General features: G+C 39.0%; 1 long non-coding RNA gene across 1 annotated transcript in view; it reads right to left on the minus strand.

Moving 5' to 3' along the window:
• LOC148889695 (uncharacterized) overlaps window positions 1-23,956 on the minus strand; it is a 52,599-nt gene that overhangs the window by 10,777 nt on the left and 17,866 nt on the right. The window contains exons 5-6 of the long non-coding RNA XR_016116990.1: window positions 11,222-11,298; window positions 9,979-10,124 (exon numbers count right to left, since the gene is read on the minus strand). This is a non-coding gene — a long non-coding RNA (uncharacterized LOC148889695). The remainder of the gene's footprint in view (window positions 1-9,978; window positions 10,125-11,221; window positions 11,299-23,956) is intronic.

Consider the following 23,956-nt stretch of genomic DNA (forward strand, 5'->3'; position numbering starts at 1 on the left):
AAAAAAACGACCATGTATGGGAGCCGTTTTTTTTGGGGGGGCGGGAAAAAAACGACCATGTATGGTAAGGCATTTTTAGCCCCAAAAAACGACCATGTAGAGCACATGTGTCAAAGTCAAGGCCCGTGGGCCAAATCCGGCCCGCCACATCATTTTTTTCGGCCCGCGAAAGCCAATCAAACGTGTTAAATTCCATGATGATTGCTAAAATCTGAGCCAAAATGTCATATTTTTGGATGTCAACCACAATAAAAGTCATTATTCTTGACTTCAGATTTGAAAACGACGTATTCATTAATTTGCTGTGTGCTCTATATGTAATATTTGAAGGGATTTAAACATTCTAATGGGTTCCCCAAATTCATAACGGCCCTCGAGAGGAAACCATAACTACAATGTGGCCCGCGGCAAAAAAGTTACTTTGACACCCCTGATATATAGAAAGGCGTTTTAGCCGAGAAAAAAAAACGGTCATGTACATTAAGGCGTTTTTAGGCCGAAAAAAATGACCATGTATGGTAAGGAATTTTTAACCATGTACTGTATGTTCCTACAAAAATGTTCGTATGTACCGTCGTTCATAACTCGAATGTTCGTAAGTAGGGATGCATCTGTAAAACAATACAGGACAGAGAGCCTGTCTTGCGTTTGTCCCCCATTGTAAGCGACTGTAAATCACAAACACTCCCTAGCTGGCATCAGAGCACCCCCCCCCCCCCCCCCGCAGCCTAATTAGGACAATAAAGGGTTATGGGGGCTAATGTATGAGCGCCATGCCAAAGCTAATGAATGCCTGCTATACCTTGTTTCCTCCCAAGCGTCCTTGGACTGTCATCTTCAACCTTTTGATGTTGTATCTGATTAACCGGGTAGCGATTAATCATGATTAACTACGCACTGAAAGTCTCCAAGAGCGAAAGAGTGAAATTGAGGGGGGTGGGGTGGGGGTGGGGGGGGGTAAGGAGGCGTTTGGCGAAGAGAGTGGGTGGACGGCAGGAAAGTTGCCCAGGTTCAGGCTTCCGTTCTGGGCATTGGTGTCTCCGACGGGTGCCAAGTGGACACTGATAATGAGACGAAAAATGTCCGAAAAAAAAAAAAAACACAAAAAAACATGGCGCCTTTCAAAGTGTCGTTCAAGGAAAGCGCTCGCTATCCAAGCCACAATGGAGGCATCCAAAACGCTTAACGCCTTCTGCCCCAGCCGCTTCGCTCTCTCTGGACGGCCATTTTGGCATGTTTTCTTGACACGGATGCGGCGTTTATATACTGTGAAAAAAAAAAAAAATTCTGGAGCTTTGATTGAAATATAAATAACTTGGAGCGTAGCAAAGTTAGCTTGGAGGCTAATAGGTGCCTTGAAACGTTTTTTTTTTGAACGTCACTCGCTTTGGCGTCATGACTTTCGCCAGGCCGACAGAGTAGATCAACCCGTCCGTGTGACCGCCGGTTTCTCTGATAGCTTAAGCGCTACGTAAAAAGCGACCGGCGTTTGCCCATGTGCCAAAATAATCAAGCTGAGAAAGGGGGGGGGGGGGGTTTGCAAATGGCTGCTCGTCAAAGCGTATTAACGATGGGAATAACCCGGCGTGACATGCGTCGCCAGCGCGTGATCAAATGAAGGGAAAGAGTTTTTGCAGGTATGGCGTTTGGCGATGACACCAACTCAATCATGGAGGAAAGTTGAAGGGGGGGCAAAAGGGGGGGTCAGCGCCGTAACACGATTGGCCCAAGCTACAATGAGTCCCTTTTTTTCCCTTCTTTTATGCTTTTCGACCCTTTTCTGTTAATGCGTTTAGCATTCGGGCCCCTCTAATGGCTTTCCCAGCGTGGTGGTGCATGAAAAGGGGGCGGCGACTAAAAAAAAAATCGGAAATTATTGCCACTATCAATAATATGAGCGCTTTAAGTAGTCCACTTGGAGTTTAGGCAAATAATACTTCCCTTTCTTACCACCCCGGCTGCTTCCTCACAGTGAAAAGTACTTTAGGCAATGAGGTCCGAAGTGAGAGGCGGCTCGGGGAAAACCGCAGCGCAGCGTGATGGTTTTCCCTGTCAAGAACGCAGTTCAGCAGACCTACTATTAGATTTATTATAGTTTCCACTTTTTTTTTTGGGCTGCTTTTCCATCAAATATGTACACACCCCACCCGCCAGAGCCGCCCACGCCGGTATTTCCAGCCTACATGATACTAAATGATGTGTTCCGCATGTTGTGCACGGAAAACATGACAAAAGAATGCACGGCAAACTTCAACATCTGCCCGCCGGAGGAGTGGAAAATAGAGATGTACAGTGTGTGGGAAAATCAATGTAAAAAATAATAAATACATAAATAAATAACCAAAAAAGAAAATAAATAACCAAAAAGAAAATAAATAAATAAACATGGGAATAAATAAATGAATAAAGAACATTAATTATTACATAACCAAATAAGCAAACAAATAAGTAAATAAAGACATGTAGGAATAAATGAATACATGTAGGAATAAATAAATGGATTGGATGAATGAATAAATAAACACATAAATGCATAAATAAAGACAGAAATAAATAAATAAACATGGACAACCAAATAAGCAAATAAATATATATATATATATATATATATATATATATATATATATATATATATATATATATATATATATATATATATATATATATATATATAATAAATGAAGGAATAAATAAATAAGCACATGAAAAAAAAAATAATAATAAATAGCTGAATGGATGAATGAATAAATAAATACATAAACACATAAACAAAAAGTAAATAAATAAATAAATAGACAGAAATAAACATGGGAATAAATAAATGAATAAAGAAAATTAATTAATACATAACCAAATAAGCAAACAAATAAGTAAATAAAGACATGTAGGAATAAATGAATACATGTAGGAATAAATAAATAGCTGAATGGATCAACGAATAAATACATTAATAAACACATAAACAAAAAATAAATACATAAATGATAAATAAATACAGAAATAAATAAATAAACATGGACAACCAAATAAGCAAATAAATAAATAAATGAATAAATAAATAAATAAGCAAATAAAAAAATAAATAAATAGCTGAATGGATGAATGAATAAATACATAAATAAACACATAAACAAAAAATAAATACAGAAATAAATAAATAAACATGGACAACCAAATAAGCAAATAAATAAATAAATAAATGAAGGAATAAATAAATAAGCAAATAAAAAAAATAGCTGAATGGATGAATGAATAAATACATAAATAAACACATAAACAAAAGGTAAATAAATAAATAAATGAATAAATAGACGGAAATAAACATGGGAATAAATAAATGAATAAAGAAAATTAATTAATACATCACAAAATAAGCAAACAAATAAGTAAATAAATATATGTCACAGCTGTGGCAGTTGTGAAAGCGCGATATAAATGAGGATGTATTGTATTGTATTGTATTGTATATGTTTCACAATTGAACGATTTGTTGAGCAAGCAGTTCAATGTGCACCCCGCCTACTGACCAAGTCAGCAGGGAGACATACTCCAGCATCCCCGTGACCCTTTTGAGGAGAAAACGGCTCAAATAATGGACGGATGGATGAATTATTAGTTGACTTTTTTTTTTTGTTTTAACTCTTCGTGATGCAGGTGGGCCGCTAACCCCTACCCTCCTTACCCCCTTGTGTCCCATGACCGCATGTCCCTATCCTCTACTTAGCTCTCCTGGCGGCGCTGAACGCTAGCCGGCAGGCCAACCCGCTGCAAGTCAAGTTTATTTATATAGCCCTTAATCACAAATGAGTCTCAAAGGGCTTCCCAAGCCTACGGTTCACAAAGATCAACGACATGCCCTTGTCTAACCGACCCCCCCCCCCACCCACGAACCCACCCTCTATCCAAGCAAGAGAGAAAACGGAGAAACCTGCAGGTCTCATCCAACCTGACGCTTTGTAGCGATTGACAATGACAGTGTTTGCGGAAATCCTTGGGGGGTAAAAAAATGCTAAATTACAGTGGTAATACATTACGTGCTTTTTTTTCAATTGGTGCACAGATACAACGAAAGGCGCTTATTATTATTATTATTATTATTATTATTATTATTGATGTCATCAACCCCTAAAATACGTGTGACGACGACGGAGATCAATGTCAATGATGACAAGTAAAGGCAGCATCGACACGGCTTGGTTGCGTGTCATTATTATTCCATCTTTTTGCTTTAAAGGACAACCGACGTCACTTTTTTTGTTTTTTAACTGACATCAGAAAAACGTTTTATAGCATCTAAAATAGCCAAAACACGCAGGATGATATTTTTAGTCAAATGCAAAACACCAATAAAAATGACTTTATGTGTCCAAATTCTGCAAAAAAAATTGAGCTGCGAATTGGGCATTTTCAGAAAGTCCCGCCCCCAGTTCGTGACGTCACACCAAGACGTCTTGCATTGCTAGTGAATCAAAACAATGGCTTCAGATTCGGAGAAGATGCTTTCTTGTTACACATCCAGTTATGAATATGATTCAAATAGTTCTGAAGAGGAAAGCATACATGTTTGCAATCGATTAAAGAAGTCAGTTTGAGGCAACATTGGGGAAAATATCTCACCCAAAAAAAGAGGCACAAAATGGCGACATCATGTGGCCACCTCCGTTTACACAGGCTGATAAATTCCTTATATGGCGCTTGGACGCCCTCTTCTGGCCTTCTGGCGGCTTTTGCGCGCAAAACGAGGTCCCCAGACCAAACAAAATACACAATATACACAATACAATGCGTATTTTTTACGGTCAGGGGCGGTCATTCAGTGACGTCACGTACGGACTCGTCACCAACTCAAAAACAAGACTTCCGGAATATTCAGCGCGAGTCTTAAAACGTAAAATATTGCTATATGCGCTGGAATCTTTGTAAAATACGCTCAGTTGAAGCCATTTTACAAATTATGTACGCAACTTGTCCGGAGGTGTCGGTTGTCCTTTAACTACACTGACTTAAAAAAAACGCGACAGTAGTATTTTAATTACAAATGCGTAGGCTCTTTTTTGTTGTTGCGCTCGTTCAAGAGGAAAGAGGCTAAATAGTTTGACCCTCACCAAAGTTTATCCGCGAAACATGAAAGGACACGCCGGGAAAATCCACCTAGCAAGCGCGCGAGCTACAATAAGCACTTATTTTCCCACGCGAATGCTTCAGGCTGTCTTGCCTTTTGTTGCGTTTGTCAATCACCGTAATTTGGGCTCCATTTTTCCAAAAATAATTATCAAGTGAGTGGCAGCCCTTTGCCTGGAGTGCCAACTTGGTAGCGGCGTGCCCAAGAGTATTAATTATGCCGCTCAAAATATGAAGTCTTTTAATAGAGAGGCTGACGTGACATCATTGTTTTGGAGTCTTTCTTCCTCTAACACACCCCCGCCCCCTTACAAACATGACAATCACGGGCGTCCCTCTGGTCATCAGCAGAAGATGAGCAGGGGAGGGGTGGTGGTGGTGAGGTGGGGGGGCAATTGTCAGAGGAAGTTATTAACAGTCTGTGTACCTCATGATAAAGTCAGTCAGACTCTGGATCCTGTCTGTTGACTGGCAAAAATAATGTAAAATTAAATAAAATAACATGAAATAAATGTCAATAAAATTAAATACAATTAAATAAAATCAACTGAACTAATACAAATCTGCAGAGAGTGAGACTGCGGATCATGTCTGTAACATAACATAAAATAACATGAAATAAATGTAAATAAAATAAAATTAAATTAAATAAACTAAAATAAAATAAACAAAAATCTGCCGAGAGTGACACTCTGGATCATGTCTGTTGACTGGCAAAAATAACATAAAATGAAATAAAATTACATTGAATTAAATGAATGAATAAAAATCAGCCGAGAGTGACTGCCAAAAAATAAAATAAAATAGCATAAAATTAAATTACAGTAAATTATTAAAAACTAAATACTGTTCAATAAAATTTAATATAATTAAATGAATAAATAAAAATCAATCGACAGTGAGACTGGATTGTGTATGTTGAAAGGCAAAAATATAATAAGACAAAATTAAATTAAATTAAATTAATGAATAAAAATCAGCCGAGAGTGACTGGCAAAAATAAAATAAAATAGCATAAAATTATATAAAATTAAATTACATGAAATTAATTACATTAAATGCTGTTCAATAAAATGTAATATAATTAAATGAATAAATAAAAATCACCCGATAGTGAGACTCTGGATTGTGTATGTTGAAAGGCAAAAATATAACAAAATCAAATGAAATAACTGAATAACATAAAATTTAAACTTAATGTAATTCAATTATTAAATTAAATTAAATTAAATTAAATTAAATTAAATAACATTCAATAAAATAAAATACTATTAAATGAATACATAAAAATCAGCCGAGAGTGAGACTCTGGATCGTGTCTGTTGACTGGCAAAAATAAAATAAAATAACTAAATAACATAAAATAAAATTTAATTAAATTAAGAACATTAAATAGAATTCAATAACATGAAAAAAAATCAATTAAATGACTAAATAAAACTCAACCAAGCCTGAGATTGGATCGTGTCTGTTGACTGGCAAAAATATAAAATCATTAAAAAACATAAAATAAAATTAAACGAATAACATTAAATACATTTCAATAAAATTAAATATTAAATAACATTAAATTAATAAATAAAAATCAGCCGAAAAAGAGCTCGTCCACGACTCACGCTAAAGACGCTAATGCGCTAAAAGTGACGCTAAATGTCACCGCAGATTGCGCTAGCGTCTGCTCTCAATTTTTACTGGAGTTGTACTTCACACACAGCGGCGATACTCCTGTGAAGCCCCCCCCCCGAAGAGCCGCAGACAGCTTGCAGGTCTCATTAGCATCCAGTAGCAGCTAATGCTGCCTCCCTATTACTGTCGGAGGCTCTGGAATTCAGTTGGAGACGAGCGCGGCGGCCCAGGGGGGCTTCGGGTTGCCAGTTTAATTAGTGGCTGATAATTTCAATAATGAGTGACAATTCATTGGGGCTTTTTAGCTTGGCCCGCTGTTTGAGTGCAAATCGATAATCCTCTGTTTCTTCACCCCACCCCTCTCAGCAGCAGATAAAGGGCAAGCGTGTGTTGCTTGCTTGCTGCTGTTGAGGGTGGTTCGATCCCTTTGCTGGAATTAAATGAAAAGAATCAACTTAGAGCATGTCCCTTTGAAAGCGAGAATGCGATTTGATTGGCCGTTATTGGATGAGCAGGTGGGTCTTTAGTTGCGGTTGTGGGCTCCAACGCGAAAACAATTTGCCTTGGAGTGATACGCGGCACGGGTGAAGAGGTGGGCCGTGTTGTCTGCTAGTGAGCTACTCAGAGGAGGGATCGTACAACCGCGATGTGAGGGGCGCCTGCGCACTGGAAAAAGCCCAGCGAATATTACAATAAATCAAAATAAATCAACCTCTTGACCCTGAGTTTAGACGACCGTATTTTCCGGTGTATAAGATGCACCCAAAAACATGGCTTTTCTTCAAAAGATGACCCTGCGCCTTATACGTAAAGTCATATTGAGCCACAACAGGTCTCGTAAACGACTGTCAACAGCCACCAACTCCATTTCCCTTTAGCGAAGACGAAATGCATAACCCCAGCCTCTACTGTAGCGCCTTATTATGTGGTGTACCTTATACAGGTAACATCCGACTTACGACCGAGTTCTCTTCCGACCAAACGGTCGTAAGTCGAAATGGTCGCAAGTCGAAATACATTGAAAATGTTGAGTAGAGACTCGGAGGCTAAATGACTCCCCCGTCTGGTGCCATCACGCGGTCAATTGCTGTGCGAGAGTGAGATGCTGGCTGGCTGGCAAAAAATGGTTGTACGCGTTGCCGCCCTGCTAGCGCGTTGCGGCGCCAGGCGTAGAATTAACATTTTAATCATCGGGTCTGGAGGTCGTGGTCGTAAGTATGGGTGGTCGTAAGTCAAGCCGGTCGTAAATTGGATGTTGTCTGTATTTGGATTTTTTTAAATATATTTACCGTATATATTATATTTGGAATACTTTTTCCATTCTTTGAAGGTGCGCCTTATATATGGAAAAAGTTTGACAAAACACCATTCGTCGAGGGTGCGCGTTATAATCCTGTGCGCCATATACACCAGAAAAATACAGTATTTAAGTATTATATTTTGGAATACGTTTTTCATTCATTGAAGGTATGCCTTATAGCCAAGTCCACCTTATACAGTGTATGGAAAAAGTTTGAAAATATACCACCTATTGGGTGTTGGTGTTATACTCTGGTGCGCATTACACACCGAAAAAAACGGTATTTAGGTATTACATTTGTAATACTTTTTTCCTTCATTGAAGGTGCACTTTATAGCCCGGTGCACCTTTTCTGGTATATGGAAAAAGTTTGAAAACATACCATTCATTGAGGGTGTGCGTTATATTCTGGTGCGCCTTATTCACCGGAAAATACGGTATTTATGTATTATATCTGGAAAACATTTTGTCAAAAATAGAAGGTCCGCCTTATAGTCCGGTGCGCCTTTTACAATGGAAAATACGGTATTTATGTATTACATTTGGAATACTTTTTTCATTGGTTGAAGGTGCGCTTTATACCCCGGTGCACCGTATACAGTACAATATATGGAAAACGTTTGAAAATACACCATTCATTGGGTGTGCGCGTTATACTCCTGGGCGCCTTATACACGGGAAAATACAGTATTTATGTATGACATTTAGAATACTTTTTTCATTCATTGAAGGTGCGCTTTATAGCACGGTGCACCTTATACAGAATATGGAAAATGTTTGACAATACACCATTCATTGGGGGTGCGCCTTATACTCCGGTGTGCCTTATACACATGAAAATATGCTATTTACTGTATATATTATATTTGGAATACTTTTTTCATTCATTCAAGGTGCGCTTTATAGCTTGGTGCACCTTATACGGTCTATGGAAAAAGTTTAAAAAAACACAATTCGTTGTTATACTCCGATGCACCTTATACACCATAAAATACATACTTTTTTAAAATTATATTTGGAAAACCTTTTTTCATTCATTGAAGGTGCGCTTTATAGCTTGGTGCACCTTATACGGTCTATGGAAAAAGTTTGAAAAAACACCAATCATTGGGTGTTTGTGTTATACACCGATGCACCTTATACACCATAAAATACATACTTTTTTTTAAATTATATTTGGAAAACCTTTTTTCATTCATTGAGGGTACGCCTTATAGCTTGGTGCACCTTATACGGTCTATGGAAAAAGTTTGAAAAAACACCAATCATTGGGTGTTTGTGTTATACTCCGATGCACCTTTTACACCATAAAATACATACTTTTTTAAAATTATATTTGGAAAACCTTTTTTCATTCATTGAAGGTACGCCTTATTGTCCGGTGCACCTGAAACAGTATATGGAACGCCTATGGTACGCCTTCTATATGGATCACCATTCATTTGAGTTGTGCCTTATACTCCGGGGCAACTTATAGACTGGAAAATACAGTAGTTATATATTATATTTGGAAAACTTTTTATCATTCATTTAAGGTGTGCCTTCTATATGGACAAAAATGTGAAAATACACCATCCATTGGGTGTCCGCGTTATACTCAGGTGCGCCTTATACACTGGAAAATATGGTATTTATATATTGTATTTGTAATGTTTTTTTTTTCATTCTTTAAAGGTGCACTTTATACCCCGGTGCGCCTTACACAGTATATGGAAAAAGTTTGAAAATGCACCATTGACTGGGGGTGCGCCTTATACTCCGGAAAATATTGATCAAATTCAAACACCTGACAGGTCTGTGGGGGCTTCCACTGTATTAGCATCATGCAAATGTGATTTAACACCATGTAAAATTGCGGATTTTTTTTTTTTAAAGATGCATAATAATTGATCTTGCCTCCAAGGCATTAAAAAAAAACAAAAGCTGTTTACCTGCTCATTCGACGAAGGTGTCGGGGAAGCGTCTTGCGCGACTTTGCAGCTCGGCGCTCACGTTGCGAGGTGAGAGCCGGCTGAAGTTTAAAAGCACTTGTCACGTTTTCTCCCCGCCGTCATCACACCAACAACGCTGTGCGTCGCTGTTGGGGGAAAGAAAAAAAAAACAACTAAAGAATCAATTTTAGGTGTCGCCGCATTTTAAAAACACCAATTAAGCACATCACACACACCCTCTCCCCCCAACCTGGAACGCGGGTGTCATCGCGGTTGAGGAAACACCGACGAGCTTGTGTTTACTTACACGTGTGCGCGTGAAAGAAGCTAATACAGTGATACCTTGGTTTATGAAACCCTTGGCTTACAAACTTTTCGGTTTACGAATGTTAAATTTATGAAAATTTTACCTTGGCATACGAACTTTTTTTCGGGATACACACGGAGCTGCCACAATGAGCGATGTGCCGTTCGCGAACAAGCCCGTTTTTATAACAACAAAATGGCAGCCGGCTTGTTTTGTCCTCTATTCCCTGCCCCCAGTCTTTGGTTAAAGCCACGTGATTGGTCAAGAACGCAGCAGTGAGGGGAGGTGGTTTAAACATTAAAGAGACAGGCAGACGACACAAAGAGAGTTTCAACTTTGATAGTTCAAAGGCAGAGTGTAGACTGCAAGGTTAAAATATCCCATCAATCAGGTTCCACAAACAACCCGCACAAGCCATCTGTACATTTGATGCAAAAAGCTATCAACCCAGCTAAACAGAACACAATTGATGAGGAACTAGATAAAATTATCGCAGAGAAAGCACCTACAAGGGTTCATTCCTCAAGATGGTGAAAGAAGAAGGCTACGTTCCTCATCAAGTGTTTAATGCTGATGAAACCGGTCACTCCATTCCATCAAGCCATCAACGACCATCACAAAGGTAAATAAAACGACTTTATTATCCGGTACAGTTTATTTCTTTAATTATAATACCATAGCATATTCATCATACATAAAATAAGGTATATTTTGTGTAGTTTTAAGGCTTAGAAAATTAGAAAGTAGAAATTAGAAAGTAGAAAATTATGTTTTTTGGGGACCTGGGAACGGATTATTCTCATTTTAATGGTTTCCTATGGGAAATTATTTTCTGGGATACACACTTTTCGCCTTACACACTGTCTGGGAACCAATTAAGTTCGTAAACCAAGGTATCACTGTATATGAATCTCATTTTGGGAACTTCTGACTGACCTTTACGCACACTTTTTGATTGGCGTTGTGCGTCCTCGACATGTGTTGACTCAGCAGGCTACGGTCACGCCGACACCCTGTGAGGAGAGACACGAGGCTAATTATGTCGGTGGGTGCGGAGAAGGCACGACAGCCGTTGGCCACGCTTGTTGTGTATTCTCCATTGCAGAGTTAGCTTGATGCTAATAACATCGGGCTAGCGATTGCGCAAAGATGGCGGATAATATAAGAATAGTCACAGGCATATATTCTTTATCCTCTTCAGCAGATATTACTGAATGTGGCTGACTGAACAATTCTGATCTTCTACGTGTATGATTGTACTACATTGCCCCCATGTGGCCATACTAGAAATTGCGGTATCATGTGTATGAATTAAGCCACACAAAAAGGTGCGCCTGTATTTGTTTTTCATAATTTTAATAAAAGCTACAAAAAGCTTGCTGATTCCCAGGATATTCTGAGCTGCCGTTGTTAATAAGGCAAGGTTTCTTCGCATATACCGTTTTTTTTTCACCCACATTTTTGGAATCATTTAACCCCAACCCCCTGTGGATTTGAATGCCTAGCAGCAATTTGGGGATCATTTCGAGGGTTTTATTGTTATGATTTTCTGCAAATGTATTTTGTCGGGTGTCAATTAGGTGCAAATTTTGCCTATCGGCGGGCTGGATTGCTCTCAATCAATCTCGTGCCATGAGCGAGGGTCGACTGAAAAAAAAAAAAAAAAAAAAGGAAATATTTTTTATGGACCGTAATTTTTTTTTTGTCCATGCTACACTTGTACAGGAGACCCGTTTATTTATATAAAAATATATATAGTATTATATAAAATGGTATATACATGTATATTTTTGGTAAAAAATATATACACACATATAAACGTAAAATGAAATGTATTATTATTTACACACATATATACTATACACACACATATATACAGTACATATACACACCTATATATATATACATTACATATACACACATATATACATGTACACACATATACACACCCACATATATATGTATACAAATATACACACACACATATATATATATATATATATATATATATATATATATATATATATATATATATATATATATATATATATATATATATATATATATATATAAAATAATATATATATATAATGTGTTGATCCATAATCAGTTCCATAACCCTGGTCGGATAAATATCACTTTCCAATCTTTTTATTGCTTTCAGATTCAACCCAAACGGTATTGAAAGTTTAACGCGCGTATGTCGGCCATCCAGGAAAAATCTTGAACTTACGAAATATTTGATTTCATTGGAACCGCAAGCTTGAGAGGGAGGGAGGTCACGACCTCCACCATCATGACATCACCATTTCCAACAACAACCGCCATTTTCCTTGCTAATACAGAGCACATCAAGAAAGTATCGATTGGGGGTTACTTTGCCAGACCTCCCCTTCGCATGACACGCAGTTCAGCGCCCCCTTCGTGCCGGTCGGCGCCTGTCTTTTGAAATATTCATGACAAAAGGTTTCTTTCCCTTTACGCTCCTGAAGCGGAATATCTAATTGGCTCATCGTAAGACATACGGCATGCCCTTAAGCGCCACCGTAGCGCCGGTCATCTCCAAAACAAGGAATTGTCTCGTCGGTCATTCAGCCACGGGGCTAATTAGCGATTAGCATGTAATCTTTACATGTTGTTGTTTCCTTTTTTTTGTATTCTTTTCACGGAGGAACGAAGCTTAAAGGACAACCGACGCCTCCGGACAAGTTGTGTCCATAATTTGTAAAATCACTTCAAATGACTTCTACTGAGCGTATTTTACAAAACATTCCACAGCATATAGCTATAATTTGACGTTTTTAAGACTCATGCTGAATATTCAGGAAGTCTTGTATTCGAGTTGGTGACGATTCCAGACGTGACGTCACTGAAGGAACGCCCCTGACCGTGAAAGCATTTTGGGTACTTTGCTTGGTCTGAAAACTTCGTGTTGATGGCGAAATTAGAAGGAAAACACAGAAATAAGGCAATGGTAAATCCTTGCGTGCTGCACCAAGACTACTATTTGATACTAGTTGACACAAATTCCCAGCAGACAAATCAGCCCATTTCCAAAGGAGCTTGGGCGCCATCTTGTGCATTTTTTGGGACGCTACATTGCAGTCCAGATGCCTCAAAATGACACGGAAGGACTTCTTTAATCGATTGCAAAAATTTATGCTTTCCTCTTCAGAACTATTTGAATCATATTCATAACTGGATGAGTAACAAGAAAGCATCTCCTCCCAATCTGACGCCATTGTTTTGATTATCGAGCAAGGCAAGGCGTCCTGGCGTGACATCACGAACAAGGGGGCGGGACCTTCTGAAACGGAAACTTTCTGAGGTCATTTTGAAGTAGTTTTGAGACACTTTAAGTCGTTTTTATTGGTGTTTTGCATTGGACTAAAAATATCAGCCTGCGTGTTTGTGGGTATTTTTGATGCTACAAAACGTTTTTCTGATGTCACTTAGGAAACAAAAAAGTGACCTCGGTTGTCCTTTAAGCGCCACCGTAGCGCCGGTCATCTGCAAAACGGGGAATCGTCTCGTAGGTAATTCAGCCACGGGGCTAATTAGCGATTAGCATGTAATGTTTACATGCTGTTGTTTCCCTTTTTTTAATTCTTTTTCAAGAAGGAATGAAGCTTAAATAGCCTTTGAAGCTTCAAGAGTTGCCGGTTCACATCATAATGACTGGGAGGAGAGCGCCAAGCGCAACATAATCATCAATTACGGTAGCGGGAAATGGCAAGAAGTGGCTATTTTAGCTCATTAAAAAAAAAGGCCGAAAAAGAAAAAGATGGCTATGCGTGTGCGGTGGTGGTGGATTCCGATATATATTTTACCCCCCCCCCCCTTGCCTCTGTCAATTGCCATCTTTTAGGCTGATTTTGTCTTTCATGACGAGCGAAAAAGGCTGCAAATGTAATTCAGGCACTCAGCGGCAGACGCTCCTAATAAGGGTTAAAATATGAATGACATTTTGCTCCCAGACGAGGTGGCATGGAAATTGGATTGCCGCTGATTTGCTGCCTATTGTCTACCACCTCTCATGTCTGTGAATTATGCCAAATGTCGTTTTTTTTTTTTTTTTTACTTTACCTCGCCCGCCATTAATGGCGCAAATGAATGTCACGGGATAAGAATAACAACGGGAATTTTAAGGGTTGGGAGCGTTTGTTTTTAAACATCATGCGTTTCATGCCATCCGGCGCATGAGATGATGTTATTTAAAATGAAAGCAGACACCATAAATTGAATTAGCGGCTAACAAGCTGTCACCAGCGCATCCTTCGCAGGCTCTTTAAAAAAAAAAGAGTCACAACAAGCATCTATTTGGTCCAATAAATGACGTTTATTTGATATCGCGGGATATACCCGGTGGCTAATCAGTCGCCCGTGTGATACATCATGACGGGCGGAGTCACAACAAGGACGTACAGGAAGCTCATGTCTTCCGCGGCTGTTGCAGACATTAAAAAGAATAGTAGATTCCCCCCGACTTCTTTGAGGATGCGCTGGCTGCCTTTGAGAGAAGGTTTCTTTTGAGCATTTCCAAACGTTTTCATCTCGCTCATTTTTCAAACACCCTCCGTGCTCACCAACCACCAACTCGCCCTGGCTTACAATCTGGTTTTTTTTTAGAACCGCCGGACCTCCACGAAAAGTGCCGTCGAGGCCGAAAGTCAAAGATGGCTACCAAGGGCCTCATTGAAGAAGTGCTGCCATCGTCGCTTTTTCACCCTTAAAGGACAACCCACACCATTTTTTTTGTTTGCTAAGTGACATCAGAAAAACGTTTTATAGCATCTAAAATAGCCAAAACACGCAGTATGATATTTTTAGTCAAATGCAAAACACCACTAAAAATGACTTAAAGTGTCCCAAAACTACCACAAAATGAGCTCAGAAATGGAGAGATTCCGAAAGTCCCGCCCCTTTGTTCGTGACATCACGCCAGGATACTCCTTCACAAACTGCCTTGCTCCAGAATCAAAACAATGCCTGTTTGTGTGTTTGCGTGTGTGTGTGTGTGTGTGTGTGTGTGTGTGTGTGTGTGTGTGTGTGTGTGTGTGTGTGTGGTCTTGTTTCTTATGCTTATGGGGACACAAACCCGTTTACACAGTCATGACCTGGGGACCATTTGACGTATGAGGGGAAAAAATAAACTGAACCTAAAAAAAAAAAAAAAAAAAAAATGTTAATTGTGAATTTTAACTACAATAAAATATATTGAAATTTAGTTCTACGCATGTAAAATAGTTTTTTTCTAAGTCCCCAAAAGACAGTTGAAAGATGACTCCATGAAGTCTTATATTTGAAGGTGTGTGTATAATCATGCCAGATTTTTTTTGGGAGCTGTAAGTCCTTTGGAAAGGCTGGTCCCCGTAAGTGATGAAAACGAGTGTGTATGTGTGTGTATTGTACTCAAGTGATATGTGTCGTGATGAAAGACCACGATTATTTGTTGACTTGGTATGTATTTGGTCAATGGAGTCCAAAACCTAATTAGGCTCCACAAAAGCTTTGTAATAACATCGTAATAAAAGAGTAATAAACTGTTATAATAACGCAGTTCGGAATGAAAACACAGCAAATTGTATGCAAGAGCATACGGGAGGTGGTGCGCCAACCCTTCTGTATGCAGGCTCCCCCCCCCCCCGTGCTTTTTCCCCATAATTGCTCATTAATGAGATGGAAATATATTTCAGCCACAAAGTTGGAGAAAAGATGCAACCGGCAAGAAAAGCTGTAAATCTAAACATTTGAAAAGGAATTAGTAACGGGGAGCCTCCCCATTCTTGTTCCCTGAAAAATTCATGCGGGCGCATGCGATATTTATGACGGCGGCCGACTGTCATTCACTTTTGGGCGAAGGAGCAGAAATGAAAAGTGACAGCGGGCTCATCAAGAATGAATGCCGTTGTATTCAACCAGGAGTGCGCGACAAGAGTCGGATCATAATAAATAAAAAAATAATAATAATAATAAGACCACCACCACGACACCTTCCGCCAAAGCGGCGCTGAATGAAGGAATGAGGCCAAGCGCGCGGCATAAAACGCAGAGCAAAGTCAAACTTTTTATCCCCATGTGATTTTTTTGTCCATTTATTTCTTTATTTGTCTCCGTCAACACTTGAACTACGGGTTTTAACAACACAAAAGTGATGTTTTTTTATCGTGCGAGCTCAGTTCATTAGTGATGGGAATTCCGGCTCTTTTTAGAGAGCCGGTTCTTTTGGATCGGCTCATTAAAAAGATTCGGCTCAGTTTTTGTTTTGTTTTGTTGCTTCAAGGACAACCGACGCCTCCGGACAAGTTGTGTCCATAATTTGTAAAATCACTTCAAATGACTTCTACTGAGTGCATTTGACAAAGATTCCACCACATATCGCTATATTTTACATTTTCAGACTCGCGCTGAATATTCAGGAAGTCTTGTTTTTGAGTTGGTGACGATGCCCTAAGTGACGTCACGGAGGGAACGCCCCTGACCGAGAAAGCGACACGCAATGCATTTTGGGTACTTTGTCTGGTCTGAAAACTTGTTGATCCATGTTGATGGCGAAATAAATAATAAACAACGCAATGGTGAATCGTTGTGAGTACTATTTGATACTAGTTGACCCAAATTCCCAGCAGACAAATCAGCACATTTCCAACGGAGCTTGGGCGCCATCTTGTGCATTTTCTGGGCGCAACATTGGAGTCCAGACGCCTCAAAATGACACGGAAGGACTTCTTTAATCGATTGTAAACATTTATGCTTTCCTCTTCAGAACTATTTGAATCATATTCATAACTGGATGAGTAACAAGAAAGCATCTTCTCCGAATCTGACGCCATTGTTTTGATTCTCGAGCAAGGCGTCCTGACGTGACATCACGAACAAGGGGGCGGGACCTTCTGAAACGGAAACTTTCTGAGGTCATTTTAGTAAGTAGTTTTGAGACACTTTAAGGCATTTTTATTGGTGTTTTGCATTTGACTAAAAATATCATTTTGGGTATTTTAGATGCTATAAAACGTTTTTCTGATGTCAGTTAGGAAACAAATGACTTTATTATACTGTACAGTTTATAATACCATATCACATTTATTATACATAAAATAAGGTATATTTTGTGTATTTTTAAGGATTAGAAAGTAGAAAATTATGTTCTATGGGGACCAGGGAACGGATTATTCTCATTTTAATGGTTTCCTATGGGATATTAATTTTTGGGACACACACTTTTCGCCTGATACACTCTGTCTGGGAACCAACTAAGTTTGTAAGCCAAGGTACCACTGTACAAGGTGATTATGGCTCAATATCGGTCAGGCAAAATGGCCGACGACAAACGTTAAAAAAAAAACAGTTTTCAATTGCTAAATTTGTCGAACTATTTTCACAGAAGTATGTTATAAGCGGCGCGGATAACGTAGCAATATGCGCTAATCGTAATAGACTTGCGTGTTGTGGAGTTACAAAGGTAATCAGTCAAACTTGTCAATTTCGAAATCCATATTGCAATTCCATGCATCCATTTTGATGTGTCATTTTTTGTATGTCCAAGTGACATTCTTTTGTCTTTTAACAACCCTCGCCGGCATATCAAGTCCAAGGTCGCGTTTAAAATTCCGGCCTCGCTTTTCACCGCTTCATGATCAAAATCGTATCCGTCAAAACGCTGACGTCTCAAAACAAACAGGCGAGGACGCCGGTAGCTTCGCCATCATGGCGCCGCCCCTTGCCTACTATATCTCAGGTGTGTGATTAAAACCAATTAAATCACTCCTCTGGTGTCAAAACGACTCGCACCGCCCCCTTTTTTTCCCCCCCGAAATCAAATCACCTGCCAAATGAAACGGCGCTTTAGGAAGACGAGGACGGTCATGTTTCCTGTCGCAGGGCCGGGGCTCGGATTCACAAATGAGATTAAAATCGGGGGGGGGGCGGAGTGATTTCAAAGGCCTGTTTTCCATAAGCGCATGAAACGGCCTGTGAAGCTCGACCAAGCGGGCGACATTAAGGAAGACTTGAAAGCGTCTGGAGCGCCCGTCGGCTCCCCGACATAGCGGCGGAAGAAACTAGCTGGCAAGGGTGGGTGGAAGGGTGCATGTAAGGGGGTGGGCGCGGTTATTTACCTGACAACCACAGTGTACCAGTTTCTCAAGTGGAAGTTGGAGGAAGAATACTAAATAAATAATGGGGGGGGGGGGGGGGGGGGGGGGGAAAGTGGCGGCCAGTGGCTGCTGCATCGCCAACATACGATGCAAAATGTCCTTGGGAAATCATAAAATAAGAATAACAAAGAATATACAGTAAAGTCTGGTTATATCGATATTGTCGGGAGTCGGAAAAAATATCGATATATCCGATCGGGCGGCATGTAAATTTTCTCCTTGCGTTCATAGAAATAGTATCGTAATAAGCAGTACTATCAATATAACCAGACTTTACTGTGTATATATATATATATATATACACAGTAAAGTCTCGTTATATCGATATTCAAGGGAGTCAGAAAAAATATCTATATAACCGGGACTATCGATATATCCGATATCGATATAACGAGACTTTACTGTATATACACACACACACAGAGTGAGAGAGAAAGAAACAAAAAGAGAAAGTCAGAAAGAGAAAGAGAGAGTGAGGAAGTGAGAAAGAGAGAGAAACAGAGAGAGAGAAAGAGGGAGAGAGATAGAAAGAGAGAGAGTGAGAAAGAGAGAAAGAGAGCGAAAGACAGAAATCGAAAGGGAGAGAGAGAACGAAAGAAAGAGAGAGAGGAAGTGAGCAAGGGAGAGAAACAGAGAGAAACAGAGAGAGATAGATAGAGAGAACAAGAGAAAGAGAAAGTGAGAGAGAAAGAGAAAGAGAGAAATAGAAAGGGAGAGAGAGAAAACGAGAGAAAGAGAGAGTGAGAGAGAAAGAAAGAGACAGAGTCAGAAAGAGTGAGAAAAAAGAGAGTGAGGAAGTGAGAAAGAGAGAGAAAGAGAGAGAGAAACAGAGAGAGAAAGATAATAGAAAGAGAGAGAGAGCGAAAGATAGAAAGGGAGAAAGAGAGAGAGAGGAATGAGAGAGAGAGAGAGAGAAAAGGAGATAGCAAGGGAAAGGGAGAGAGAGAGAGAGAGAAAAAGAGAAAAAAAGAGAGAAATAGAGAGAAATCACTGTTTTAAGCCATAATTAGGTAGAAAAGAGAAAAATATCAATCTCGCCATCTATTTTTTTTCTCGATACAAAATATGATCTCAAAATCGAAGTCTTTTTAAAAAAGTACCACCCAAAATAAAAACACCACCTTTTTATGTTCCCCCTACAGAAATGCTCCAAAAGGCAATAGACTAGATTGACACCAAACGGCGACATTTGTCTCCACTGAACCAATCACAAATCATCCACTTTTCCGAGTGAAACTTGGAATGCGGGGGAAAAAAAAAAACACCAGCAAGCCACACACATAAATTGTTAAAAAGGCCTCAATCTATTTCCGACACAATATTCCGCTTTGTCTGATGCATCCATTCATAAATGAGTCATCTAATATTCATATGTATTAAATCATGTGTTTGCAGTCAATACAGACAGACCTCAAATTAAGCCATTTACACGCCATCAATACGGAATCGTTCGATGCCCTTTGTGGATTGTTCCACACCAACCGCCACCCCTACCTAGCGAGATAGCTGGATAGCTAGATAAATAAATCAGGAATAGAGTCACACATTCCAGGCTGTTGTAAAAAAAAAAAAAAATGCTACCTTAAAAGACAATCGACGTCACTTTTTTGTTTCCTAACTGACATCAGAAAAACGTTTTATCGCATCTAAAATACCCAAAACACGCAGTATGATATTTTTAGTCAAATGCCAAACACCAATAAAAATGACTTAAAGTGTCCAAAATCTGCGAAAAAATTGATCTGCGAATTGGGCATTTTCAGAAAGTCCCGCCCCCAGTTCGTGACGTCACGCCAGGATACTCCTTCACAAACTGCCTTGCTCCAGAATCAAAACAATGGCTTCAGAAAGTTCATATTCGGAAAAAGATCCTTTCTTGTTACTCATCCAGTTATGAATATGATTCAAATAGTTCTGAAGTGGAAAGCATACATGTTTGACATCGATTAAAGAAGTCCTTCTATATCAATTCGAGCCGTCTGGACTCCAATATATCGCCCAGAAAATGCACAAGATGGCGCCCAAGCTCCGTTGGAAATGGGCTGATTTGTCCACTGGGAATTTGTGTCAACTTACACCTTCTTTATGCGTGTTACCGCAATTGGCTGCGACACAACCATTCACCATCGCATTATTGATGTAAGTTTCCTTCTTATTTGGCCATCAACATGGTGTTTTCAGGCAAAAAAAAGTACCCAAAATGCATTGTGTGTCGCTTTGTCGGTCACGGGCATTCCATTCCCTCCGTGACATCACATCAGGAATCGTCATCAACTCAAAAACAAGACTTCCGGAATATTCAGCGCGTGTCTTAAAACATAAAATATAGCTATATGCGGTGTAATCTTTGTAAAATGCGCTCAGTAGAAGTGATTTGAAGTGATTTTACAAATTATAGACGCAACTTGTCCGGAGGTGTCGGTTGTCCTTTAAAGGACACATGAGGCAAAAAGCGCTAAATCAAAGTCAGCCGTCTGTGAGTTTAACCCTCCTTTCCCTCTCTCACTCTTGTCACCAATGCCCAACGCCCCCCTGTGTCCTATCACTCCTTTCCACTTCTTTATATGTCCGCGGGGCATGGCCCACCCGTGCATACTCAAGAGGGGGGTGGGGGGGGGGCTGTTTATTTTTATTTTTTTATTCATCAGATGTCCCAAATTGCTCCCCCTGCAGCAGTTGTTTTATTCATGGTGCCATGGGGTCCCTCCTGTTTCATAGCTAAATGTTCATCTGTAGCTATCATCATGGTCAACAGGGTTCCCCAAGGGGAGTTTTCTGGCAAATCAGACAAAATCAGGGCCGATTTTATGGGCTGGCTTTACTAGTGTTGAATGAGTGCTAGACAAAAAAAAAAAGGAATCATAAAAAAATGGCAAATGCTGATGCTGCTGCTGCTATGAGACCACAAAAAGTGCTTTCAAGTCAAAATGTGTCTTTAAGATGGTATACTGATTAGCATTGCCTTGCTGGAATATCAATAATAATTCTATTTGTGATTTTATTTTATTTATTATAGTACTTATGCTTGTCTGTGAATGTAAAGTGTCCTTGAGAGCTTTGAAAGGCGCATAAAATGAAATGTATTATTATTATTGTTATTATTATTATTACATAATGCTGATGAAAATTATTATTATTATTAATATTATTATATAATGCTTATGAAAATTATTATTATTATTCCATAATGCTTACGAAAATTATTATTATTATTATTATTATTATTATTGTTATATAATGCTTATGAAAATTATTATTATTCCATAATGCTTATGATCATTATTAGTATTATTATAACATAATGCTTATGAAAATTATTATTATTATTATTACATAATGGTAATGAAAATTATTATTATTATTATTATTATTATTATTATTATTATTATTATATTAGTATTACTATTATTATTATTATTATTATTATTATTATTATTATTATTGCTATTAGTATACAATCCTTATGTAAATTATCATTATTATTACATAATGCTTATGAAAATTACTATTATTAATATTATTATTATTATTGCATAATGCCTATGAAAATGAGTGTTATTATTATTATTATTATTGTTATTATTGTTACATAATAATACAAAATACAAACACATGCTATTTGGATGACTTAATTAATCTAATTAATCACTGAAATTCCACCTCAAACACTTTTTGAATATTTCCCCAATAATTCATCGTTTCTTGGAACACTTAATCCTCACTTATAATAATAATAATAATAATAATAATAATAATAATAATAATAATAATAATAATAATAATACAATGCATTTATAAGTGCCTTTCAAAACTCTCAAGGACACTTTACAGTCACAAGATATTATTTCTACAGGTGAGCATCGTTCACCCAACCCGGAAGTAACTCAAATAGATAGAAAGCCAGCTCGCTAGTTAATAGATACAGCAATAATAATTATAAGCACCTTTCAAAAATCTCAAGGTCACTTTACAATCACAGGATACAGTTGTTAATAGACAGCTACCTAGCCAGCTAGATAGCGAAATGATAGCTATCTAGATAGCAAATAGATAGTTAGCGAGCTTGCTAGCTAGCTAGACTGTCATAAGTCTGCTCTAGTAAGTAATTCTGTCAAACAGAAATTCCTTCATCCAGAAAAAAAAATGGTATGTATGAACTTTTATTTATATATACAAGAGCTAATTTCATACATAGCTATCTAGCTGGCTAGGTAGCTATCTATTAGCAACTGCATCCTGTGACTGTAAAGTGACCTTGAGAGTTTTGAAAGGTGCTTATAATACAAGAGCTGATTTACATTTTAGAGCCAAAATAAAACCATTAACCTGAGCGCGATTTGGCATTTTGTTGCAAAACAAACATCTCGATTATCAAGTCGTCGCCACATAGCGCGAATATCATCTCGTTATGGCGTAGTTGCAGGGCAAAAACTTTATTTTTTTGCTACCAAGACAACACGTTTCATGTCAATGCAAAATCCGTAATTTGCTGTCATGTCAATGTTTTGTTGTTACTAAATTGGCAGAAAATAATTAAGTTTTAAGGGGGATTTGGGGTTGGGGGGGGGGTGAGAATAACACGTTAAAACACTCTCTGGTCCGAAATAAACCAACTATACGACTCTTGATGGGGATAGCACACAATTTTCCAGCATGGAACGGGTCTCCAGATGCAAGTTTAGAACTTTTGTGTTGTTTCCGCTCATCAGCACATAAAGCGAGACCACCAGACCCCCCCCCCCCTCCTCCCGCCCTTCATTTAAAACTAATTACAACTAGACGAAGCCAGTCAAATAAGATCGACGCAACATCTGCATGTACGCTGGTTCGTGCTCTCACTTGACGTTTGAGTCAGTGCAAATGCAAATGAATGCATTACGAGTTCCCTGTGTACGCGTCGGCCGCTCGGAGCCCGCCGTCAGCGCAGCCTGCAGGGAAACGGGGGGGTCGGGGGTTACGGCATCAGCTGCGAGTGGGAATGAGAGTGGCTGAGAGTCAGACAGACAGCGCCGTGGGTTATTATGTTTGAGTCAGAGAGAAACACTCCCGGGAGCATCCGCGAGCCCTCCGTCTCACAGCAAATATAAATAAAGAAAAGTAGATTGTGCTTATAGTTGTAACACAATCATAAAAATAAAGCCAGACGGGTTTTTTTTTTTCTTAAGAGTAAATTTATACACGCCACAGAAGCCGGAATAATTAATTAGACAAATCTCATCTGGTGGCACTTAATTGAAGTGCGCTAAACACGTCGAGCGCTCTCCAAATAGAGAGGACAGGAGGGGTCAATTCGAACCCTTTTGCACCTTTCCGTAATGAAAGAGAAAGAGGAAGATAATAGCACACATAACCTGCGGCAATTAAAGGGCTCGGAGAATGTGGTGAACAAGCTTTGACCCTTCTTGGACACTGTTGACCCCCCGCTCACGGTGCCCAACAAGACCCCCCCCCCCCCCCCCCCCCCGGGGAAATAAGCACTTATTAAAAATGGAGGAACGGGTTTCACAAATCCCGG

This window comes from Hippocampus bargibanti, linkage group LG13, assembly GCF_051943395.1.
Source record: "Hippocampus bargibanti isolate YZ-2025 linkage group LG13, ASM5194339v1, whole genome shotgun sequence".
Lineage (NCBI taxonomy): Eukaryota > Metazoa > Chordata > Actinopteri > Syngnathiformes > Syngnathidae > Hippocampus > Hippocampus bargibanti.